This window comes from Tenrec ecaudatus, chromosome X (assembly GCF_050624435.1).
Source record: "Tenrec ecaudatus isolate mTenEca1 chromosome X, mTenEca1.hap1, whole genome shotgun sequence".
Lineage (NCBI taxonomy): Eukaryota > Metazoa > Chordata > Mammalia > Afrosoricida > Tenrecidae > Tenrec > Tenrec ecaudatus.
This window is the reverse complement of record NC_134548.1, coordinates 126,469,153-126,480,010: the sequence shown is the minus strand read 5'-3', so window position 1 is coordinate 126,480,010 and position 10,858 is coordinate 126,469,153. Positions and strand designations below refer to the sequence as shown.

The following is a 10,858-nucleotide window of genomic DNA, read 5'->3' as shown; positions in this document are numbered from 1 at the left end:
CCCCCACCACCATGCTTTCTTTTTCTTTTTAAAATCATTTTATTAGAGGCTCATATAAGTCTTATCACAATTCACACACACATCAATTATGTAAAGCACACTTGTACATTCATTGCCCTCATCATTCTCAAAACATTTGCTCTCCACTTAAGCCCCTGACATCAGCTCCTCATTTTTCCCACTCCTTCCCGACTCCCCCTCTCTCATGAACCCTTGATAATTTATAAATTATTGTTTTGTCATATCTTACACTGTCCGATGTCTCCCTTCATCTGCTTTTCTGTTGTCCATCCGCCAGGGAGGAGGTTACATGTAGATCCTTATAATCGGTTCCCCCTTTCCAACCCACCTTCCCTCCAGCTCCCGGTAGTACCACTCTCACCACTGGTCCTGAAGGAATTGTGCTGCAAAGGGGGACAGGCAGATCTAGGGCAGTGGCGGCAGAGGCTGTTGGCTTCAGACAGCTGGGGTATTCAATCAAACAATAGTTTTGCTTAGCTAGTAAAATAAATTCTGCCTGTAGAGGGTCGACAGAGATTCACTTGATTGAAGGGGAAGGTCATATCCTACAGGAGGAAGCTGGGGGAGGTAATGGTGGGGGATATGGCAAATCATTGGGAGTTCAGATCAGTTGTTTAAGTTTTTGAGTGCAAAAATGATGCTCTGGTATGTAACCCTCACACTTCATTCACAATAAAATGTCTTGAAAAATTAATAACAACATAGTATAGCTTTGTCTGGCTTCTTTAAAAAAATTTATAAATCATTTTATTGGGGGCTCTTACGACTTTTATCACAATCCATACATCCATTGTGTCAAGCACATTTTTGCATATGCTTCCATCATCATTCTCAAAGCATTTTCTTTCTACTTGAGTCCCTGAAGTCAGCTCCTCTTTTTTCCCTCCCCCACCCTCCCACCCTCATGAACCCTTCATAAATTACAAATTATTATTTTCATATCTTACACTGTCTGTGTTCTCCTTTCACCCACGTTTTTGTTCTTTGTCCCCCTGGAGTGTGGGGATGGTTAAATTGATCATTGTGCTTGGTTGCCCCCTTTTCCCCCCACCTTCCCCCTACCCTCATAGAATCATTACTCCCATTACTGTTCCTGAGGAGTTTATCTGTCCTGGATTCTGTGTGTCGAGAGCTCTTATTTGTACCAGTGTACATGCTCTGGTCTAACCAGATTTGTAAGGTAGAACTGGGATCATTGTAGTGGGGGGTGGAGCATTAAAGAACTAGAGGACTGTTGTTTGTTTCATCTGTGCTATACTGCACCCTGTCTGACTCATCCCTCCCTTGTGAGCTTTCTGTGAGGGGATGTCCAATTGTCTACAGATGGGCTTTGGGCCTCCACTCTACACTCCCCTTCATTTGCAATGATATGATTACTTGTCTGGAATCTTCTGATGCCTGATACCTGGTCCCGTTGACACCTTGTGATCATACAGGCTTATGTGCTTCTTCCATGTGGGCTTGTTGCTAGATGATCGCTTATTTTAAATTCAAGCCTTTAAGACCCCAGACACCATATCTTCTAATAGCCGGGCACCATCAACTGTCTTCACATTTGCTTATACACCTATTTTGTCTTCAGCAATTGTGTTGGGAAGGTGGGCATCACAAAATGCCAGGCTTTTAGAACAAATTGTTCTTGTGTTGAGGGAGGATTTGAGTAGAGATCCAATGTCTGTCTGCGACCTTAATATGTAACCTATAAATATATGTACATAGGCCTATATCCCTATCATTATATATAGTTATCCCACCTTCCCATTCCTTACATCCCTCCCATTTCTTCCTGGGAGCAGTTTTGTAAATATCATTGTACACGCATCCGCATCTGCTGATCTGCTGATCTGCTTCCAGGGGGCCGGAGCTAAGCCCCATGTTGCTGTAAGGGGCTTAGGTTTCTAGGTTCCCATCTCTGCAGGAGCAAATTGCCAGGTCTTTCTCCCTGAGATGATCCAGGTGGATTTAAATAACCAACCTTTGAGTATGTAGCCTAGCACTTAACTGCTGTGCCACCAGGGCTAGCCAGGGAAAATAAATTCTACTGAAGGCTAGCAGTTCAAATCCATCCATCAACAGTTCTACAGGAGAAAAGACCTGGCTTTCTCCTCCCTCCCGTGAAGAGTTGCAGTCTCAGAAACTCACAGGGCAATTCTGTTCTGTCCTGCAGGGCTGCTAGGGGTTGGAATGAACTCAACAGTGGGTAGATGGGATTCTATTGACAGCATCAACTTGAAAGGTTAGATAAGAAGCTTAAGGGGCAACGAATCCATACCGTGTTCATGAGGGAGGAATCCAGGAGGTTGAGAGTGCTGGTCCAACCTCAAGAGCATCGTAATCCCAGTCACTGAATTAGCCATTTATAAAGTGTGGGCTTGCTATTGGTATCTGTTCTGCTGAGCTTGGTCTCACCGCCCACCACCAGAAGGAACATAAATGTTTTAAAAAGCAGAAGGCTATGTGTGGTGTTTTCAAGAGTGGAAACATAACTACTTACTTGGTCGCAGTGGTCCCTTCAGAGACAGAATGGATGATGCAGGAACAGGTGGGCCATTTGTCCAGTACTCCTGGAATACTTCAAAAGAAGATCAACAACCAGTTGTAAGTGTTTCCCCCCAAACTCACACGGGGTTTTGTGTGTGTGGACCTGTTGCACACACACACACACACACACCCCACAGCTGCGACAACTCTCCCTGACCAATGGGCTGGCCAAGGGCGTTCAAGGCATCACACACACACACACACACACACACAAACACACACACATGTTGGATAGTCACAAAAGGCCTGCGAGCTAATAAAGTCACTTTCCTGTCCAATTATTTTCAGATGAGAAAATGGAGGCTCACAGAGGTGAAGTTGCTGCTCAAGGCAGTGATCAGCAGACCAATAACACACACAAAGACCAACCACTGGGAGATCTTTCTCCCTCTTCTTGGTTTCCCAAGTGCAAGAAGGGGTGGGGGGCAGACTGGCAAATTCCTACAGCATGTACGCTCATGAGTGTGGAGACCAATATCCCTGGGGAGGGGGTGGGGGGAGGGAGAGGTGTGTGAGGTGCGTGCTCTTCTTAAAACAGTTGGGGTGCTCCTCTTAAACTCTCCCCAGAGTCAGGTCTCCGGGTTAGCCAGCTGGAACCCAGCCAGGCTCCCAGAGGGAACTGACTAGCAGCTGAGAGGGGGGCTCAGGTCCACGCAGTCTATGCGGTGTGGTTCTGCTGCGCTGCGGGGAGACAGAAGTCATGGACAAACACCTTGGGAAGCACTAGAACCTTTCAAGGGGCTGTTGGCAGGAGCAAGTAAAGAGGGCAGATGGAAGCGTGCCCAGCGGCAGTGGCTGTCACAGTGAGGCTTCGTCATCCCAGGGTGGCAGTTAGAGGTGCTGACTTGAAGGGAAGAAGTGACAAGCTGGGTTGAGGGAGGTGGGAAGGGGAGGGAAAGAGGGGGAGAACCGAGCAGGTGCTGGAGAAAACAGCTGGTGAACTCAACCTTGGCGACAATGAAGCAAGCAGAGAAGAAGGGTCACTTCCAGGCCTGAAGTGGCCATGGGACTGGGGCCATCGGGCAAGGTGGCTGGACTCATGCTTTCTCCATAACTTGTGACACGCAGACTTGACATTCGGTATTTCATCACCACAGTCAACGCCAAGTCCGGGAGCCCCAATCCCCCAGAGAAGCTGAAGAGCCCAGATGGCAGAAAGAGGTCAGAGACTGGGCAGGGCCCACAGCTGCTCCCCTGGGCACCTGGCACAGCCCATCAGACAGGCGCCAAGGCCAGTGAAAAGGCTGAATGACTCCATTTGCTGGTGGGGAGGGCTGGCTACTGCTCTCTGAAAGACAGCTGAAGAATGCTGGCTATGGGGAGGGCAGGTGGGCCCCAGACCAGGCAAAGAGGCTACAGCTGAATCAGGATCTTAAAACAAAGCAAATAGAAACAAAAACCCCACTCACAAAAGGGAGGCTTTTTACATACCAGGCATGTGCTTTGAAAGAGCTAGTTCAATTCTCAGGCCAATCCTTGGAGCCCTGACATTGAGTTGTTAACCACAAGCCCTACCAAAAGAGAGAGATGAGGCTTTGTATTCCCATTAAGCTTTACAGCCTCAGAAACCTACAAAGGAGTTCTCTTCTGCCCTACATGGTTACTATGAATTACAATCAACCTGCTGGTAATGAGTTTAGTAGTTGATTACCATCTCCATGGTATAGGTGAGGAAGGTGGGGCATAGAGAAGTAAAGGGCCTTACAGAGGTCCTACAATGAAGTCACCAAGCAGGATGTGGATGAGATCATCAGATTTCAAAGCCATTCTGTTAAGTTTACCCTGCAGGCTTGTTAGACACGTTAAATAAGATAAGATGTGAAAAATAACATCCTCATTGTAATGAGTGCCTATTAGGTGGCAGGCATTGCTCTAAGCACTTCTACTGATAATAAGTAGCCCATTTAATTGTCATGCCAATGTTTGATGGCATCCGGGCTTTTACATTTCTACAAGGTATGCAGTTGAAAACCACCAGCTGCTCAGCCGGAGAAAGATGAGGCTTTCTGCTCCTGTAAAGATTTGCAGGCTCAGAGGGATGACCCCCTCAGGACCAGTGGTTTGAGTGACTATACCCGGAGGATGGAGGGAGGGTGGGATGGAAAGGGGGAACCAATTACAGGAATCTACATACAACCTCCTACCTGGGGGCCAGACAGCAGAAAAGTGGGTGAAGGGAGATGTTGAACAGTGTAAGCTATGACAAAATAATTATTTATAAATTACCAAGGGTTCATGATGGAGGGGGACCGGGGAGGGAGGGGCAAAATGAGGAGCTGATGCCAGGGGCTTACATGGAGAGCAAATATTTTGAGAATGATGAGGGTAATGAATTTACAAATGTGCTTTATACAATTGATGTATGTATGGATTGTGATAGGACTTGTATGAGCCCCCAATAAAATAATTTTTAAAAAAAGATTTGCAGGCTCATGAATGGTTGATAATTTATAAATTATTATTATTTTCTCATGTCTTACACTGTCTGACATCTCCCTTCACCCACTTTTCTGTTATGAGTGAGGGAGGGCGGGGAGGAAGGGGAAAAATGAGGAGCTGATACCAAGGGCTCAAGTAGAAAGAAAATGTTTTGAGAATGATGAGGGCAGCAAACGTACAAATGTGCTTGACACAATGGATGGATGTATGGATGGTGATAAGAGTTGTACGAGCCCCCAATAAAATGATTTAAATAAAAAAGATTTGCAGGCTCAGCAACCCACAGAGGCCATTCTAGCTTGTCCTATTGGGTGGATACGAGTTAGAATCCACTCCGTGCCAGTGAGTTTTGGTTTTGCAGTGCTGTCAAGGAGCCCTGGTGGCACAGTGGTTAAGTGCTCCACGGCTAACAGAAAGGTTGGTGGTGTGAACCCCCGCCCCCCAGGGGCTCTGTGGGATAGAGGCCTGATGACCTGCTCTGCTTCTATAGGGATTGAAGCCTAGAAAACACCACAGAAGCAGTTCCACTTTGTCCCATGGGGTTCGCAGGAGTTGAAAGCGACTTAACAGTGCCGACTCCTACTGTTCACAGGAAGCTTGATGGCATAGTGGGTACACGTTGAGCTGCTAAGCACCAGCTCAGCCGTTCAAACCCCACAGCCTCTCCTAGGGGAGACAGATGCGGTTTCTGTTCCCATAAAGAGTCACAGCCTCAGGGACCCTTCAGGGCCATTCTTCTCTGCCCTCTAGTGTCGCTAGGTGTCAGGATGGACTCGATGGCAAGGAGTCTGGCGAACAGTCCTGGGAGCTCGAGCTTGCTGTCCTCATCCCGGTCTCCAAATAAAGAAACTGAAGCACGGGCATTGTTTCTGCCACTTGCTCAAGGTCATCCAGAGAGCAAGGTTGAAGGCAGAACTCACTGGGCCCCATTCTGCAAACCTAGAGGCCTTGTGCGGATTTCTGCAGACAGGAATAATTCACCGTACTGACTTCCCTCTATGAGTCTCAGAAAGGACAACACAACACACATCACCATCGGGTGGACAAACACAGGAAACAGGCACACTAGAGAAACCAGGGAAGGCACGCTTTGTCAAGGCAGCTTATCTTGGAGAATGCCTGGCATAAAAACAAACTTTCCCTGCCTTTATTCTTTCTGCAAAAGATTAACGAACAGTTTGCTTTACATCAAGAGGAGAAGCCACGTTAACATTTTCCTTCCTGGTGGGGAATTTCTTTTTAAAGGAGCTTTAGAGAAATTTAGAAAGGAGAAGCATGAATACAGGAAAGCAGTGGACAAATTGAGACAGAATGTGTATGAATTATTGGCTGTAGCACTATTATCTGATTAGTAAACTTTCACCTAATTAACAAAACATTTTAAAATTTATAAGCAAAATAATAATAAGTCATTTTATGCTATCAAATGTAATATATTTGGTGTTGAGAAATAAAATTGTTTACCTGAAAAAAAAAGAGAAAGGCAGGGCCATAAGAGCTCACTCAAAGAGGTCCTTAAACATGCGCTGTCCTGTGGCTATGTAGGCTTCCTTCTCGTCAGGTGTCATCTGGGCCACCAGTTCTGGCCGTTGGCTCACTTCCCTGTAAGAGAATGGCTGGCTGGTCACTGTGACAGAGGGGTCATTTGCCATCTCTTCAACCAAATGGGCCTCTCTTTGGCAGATTTCCCTTTGAGGGAGGCTCAATGAATATCTTCTTGGTCATCCATGTTAATGACAACATTCTGAGTGTATAAGTCTTCATAGGAGGGACCTTTGGTGGCCCATGCTTCTTGGTGGCACCCTGCTGCACCCTGCGTGGTCCTTGCTTTGCTTCAAGGCTGGGATTTCTGTGGGTTCTGGTTCAAGTGTTTCATAGGCCAAGTTCACATCCTGTTTCCCAAAGCAGTGCATAAATGGGCTCAATTTGTTCATTAAACTTTACCAAAAGTGTGCGGGCATCCTTTTTTGGCATTGCTGATTCATCCTCTTCTACCGCTGTGTGACAAAAAGTACAGTGGAAAGTGTCTGCCATGGGATCATAAAGCTGATTTGCTTCTAAGCCTGTAAAAGTACTACCACAGCAGGGCCATTTGAAGGAAGCCCGCTTGGTAGAATCTCTCTCATCAGTTTCAATCCTCCTTCTCACGTGGTCCGCCTTATATTTGACCACATTAACGAGAGTGTGATAATCGATAAAGTAGTAGTTATGGCGAGTGGTCTTCCCATGTGCAGCAGTCTCTGCCCTCATTAGGCATGTGATGACTTTGTCTCCCTTTAATTTATTCAAAACTGAGCGAAGTTGCTTCCGATCACACTTGAGCAGTTCCACCACATCCTTCTCTTTCACACAGGGGTCCTGTATCAAGATGTTCAAGACCAAGGCATGCTCAAGGCCATAACAGCCCCGGATCACGTACTTGGCTAACCTCTTCAATGCTTCAGGAACCTCAGTGATGACATCTGGGTCTGCCATCTTTAGCGACAAACTTCAAGATTACGAAAAGAATCCTGGAACACTCCTAATTCAGCTTCCCTCAGTGTCTCGATTCCACTGAAGTATTTTTTAAGGAAAGGAATAGAGAACTGATACACACACAGAATAACATGCATGAGCCTTAAACATAGGTTGCGATGTAAAAGAAGCCAGACACAAAGGCCACGTATTGTCTGATGGTGCTCTTTTATAGGAAGTGCCCAGAATGGGCGAATCCATAGACAGGAGGAAAATTAGTGACGGTCCGGGTCAGACGCTGGGTTGCTAACCAGAAGCTGGGTGGTTTACACCACCAGTTGTCTGTGGGAGAAAGAAGAGGTGGTCAGCTCCTGTAAGTGTCCGTCAAAATTGATTGAATGGCAGTGGGTGGGCTAGGAGTGAAGGTGGGAGAGAGAGAACGACAGCTAATAGGTACAGAGTTTCTGTTCTCACTGCCATTGAGTCCATTTTTGCTCCTAGAAACCCTATAGGACAGAGAAGAACTGTCCCTATGGATTTCTGAGACTATAACTTTTTTTACGAGAGCAGAAAGCCTTATTTTTCTGCTGAGGAGTGGCTGGTGGTTTCAGATGGCTGATCTTGTCGTTAGCAACCCATTTTGAAGTATAAACTTCAAAATGGCAAGTTATATGCTACGTGGCTTACACCTCAACGAGACTATTTTCTCTCTGTTAGAGCTCCGTGAGCTGCTGGTTCAAGGTCTGCAGTTGGAAGCAGGGAGACCCTAGGCCTGTGGATACAGAGTCGTGTAGGTTCATGGTCAATAGGAAGATGGCTAGGCGCACACAGTTCAGAGGTTGGCTCCCAGGGTCAGTGACCCACAAGGGGCTGCCCTGGGAGGCAGGCCAAGTCCCAGCAAGCATGGAGGTGAAGGGCAAGAGAGAGGAGCAGTCCTCCTCAGTATCTCTTATGAAAAGGCCATGCTCCCAAGGCGGAATCATCAGGCTGTGACACGATTGGTCGGTCGGACTCCACCAGTATACTTTCAGAAACTTCAAGTTGACATAAAACAGTGGTTCTCAACCTTCCTAATGCTGTAACCCTTTAATACAGTTCCTCATGTTGTGGTGACCCCTCAACCATAAAAATTATTTTCGTGGATACTTCATAACTGTCATTTTGTTACTGTTATGAATCGGGTGACCCCTGTGAAAGGGTCGTTTGACCCTCAAAGGGGTCATGGCCCACAGGTTGAGAACTGCTGACATAAAATCTAACTTTGCTGCAATAATAGCTTGTTAACGTTCTCCACTATTTTATTTGAAACAATTCTCCCTTTTTACAATTCCAGTCAAAGTAACACTTCATCAGAGCTTTAAAAAAATAAGGAAAGGTGGTAAGGAGTGTGTAGGAGGCCTGGTAGGGCTTGATCAAGTGGGCAATGTAACTGAGAGGAATTACTGAAACCCTAATGAAGGCAGAACATGATAGTGGTTCAAGAGGAAAGCAAAAGGAAATAGAAGACAGAACTAGGAGGCCAAGGATATTCATAGAGGTCTAAATACAGGCATGAACATATGTAAATATGTTCATATATGATGACTGGGAAATCAATCTATGTGCATATATTTATAGGTTCAGTTTTAAGGTCACAGATGGACATTGGGCCTCCACTCAAGTACTCTCTCAATGCAAGAACACTTTGTTCTATTAAACTGGCATTCCATGATGCTCACCTTCCTGACACGATTGCCGAAGACAAAGCAGGTGCATAAACAAAAGTGGTGAAGAAAGCTGATGATCCCTGGCTATCAAAAGATATAACGTCTGGTGTCTTAAAGACTTGAAGGTAAACAAGCGGCCATCTAGCTCAGAAGCAACAAAGCCCACATGGAAGAAGCACACCAGCCTGTATCATGAGGTGTTGATGGGATCGGGTATCAAGCATCAAAGAACAAAAAAATCTCATCATTGTGAATGAAGGGGAGTGTGGAGTGGACACCCAAAGCCCATCTGCAAGCAACTGGACATTCCCTTACAGAAGGGTCTCGAGGAGGAGATGAGCCAGTCAGGGTGCAGTGTAGTAACGATGAAACATACAACTTTCCTCTAGTTCTTTAATGCTTCCTCCCACCCCACTATCATGATACCAATTCTACTTACAAATCTGGCTGAACCGGAGGATGTACACTGGTACAGATAGGAACTGGAAACAAAGGGAATCCAGGATAGATGAACCGCTCAGTACCAGGGGTGAGAGTGGTGATACTGGGAGGGTGGGGGGAAGGTGGGGCAGAAAGGGGGAACTGATCACAAGGATCTACATGTGGCCTCCTCCCTGGGGGGCAGGCAACAGAAAAGTGGGTGAAGGCAGACATCGGACAGTGTAAGACATGACAAAATAATAATAATTTATAAATTATCAAGGGTTCATGAGGGAAGCGGGAGCGGGGAGGGAGGGGAAAATGAGCTGATACCAAGGGCTCAAGTAGAAAGCAAATGTTTTGAGAATGATGAGAACAACAAATGTACAAATGTGCTTGACACAATGTATGTATGTATGAATTGTTATCAGAGTTGTACGGTCAGTCGGTTCCCGGCAGCAGCTGCAGCGGCTCCCATCTTCTCTGCCTCTCTCTGCCATACTCTTCTCGCTTCCGGAAACATGGCCTCTGGTGCGGCTGTCTCCGACGGAGTTATCAAGGTGTTCAGTGACATGAAGGTGCGTAAGTCCTCGACACCGGAGGAGGTCAAGTAGCGCAAGAAGGCCGTGCTCTTCTGCCTGAGCGAGGACAAGAAGAACATCATCCTGGAGGAGGGCAAGGAGATCCTGGTTGGGGATGTAGGCCAGACAGTGGATGACCCCTACGCCACCTTTGTCAAGATGCTGCCTGACAAGGACTGCCGCTACGCTCTGTACGACGCCACCTACGATACGAGACCAAGGAGAGCAAGAAGGAGGACCTGGTGTTCATCTTCTGGGCCCCCTAGTGTGCACCCCTTAAGAGCAAAATTATCTACGCCAGCTCCAAGGATGCCATCGAGAAGAAGCTGACGGGAATCAAGCACGAATTACAAGCAAACTGCTACGAGGAGGTTAAGGACCGCTGCACCCTGGCCGAGAAGCTGGGGGGCAGCGCCGTCATCTCCCAGGAGGGCGTGCCCTTGTGAGCCCCCTCCACCCCTGCCAGGAGCACCCGGCAGCCCCAGACCTGCCTGCGGGGGCTGCAGGCTGCCCCCTTCCTGCCAGACCGGAGAGGCTGGGGGGACCCCAGCAGGGGGAGGGCAATCCCTTCGCCCCAGTTGCCAAACAGCCCCCCCAACCCCTGGACCAGCCCAACTCCCTCCGCTCCGACGGCTCTGGCCTTCCCAAATAGCTTCTGATCTTTGATTCCTTTGTTGAAACAGACCAAGTTCCCTC

At 47.2% G+C, this 10,858-nt stretch overlaps 2 pseudogenes; one reads left to right on the top strand and one right to left on the bottom strand.

The window, feature by feature from the left end:
• Window positions 1-6,500: 6,500 nt before the first annotated feature.
• Window positions 6,501-7,476, bottom strand: LOC142433704 (general transcription factor IIE subunit 1 pseudogene; annotated as a pseudogene).
• A 2,597-nt stretch (window positions 7,477-10,073) lies between these two features.
• On the top strand, window positions 10,074-10,858 carry LOC142434165 (cofilin-1 pseudogene; annotated as a pseudogene).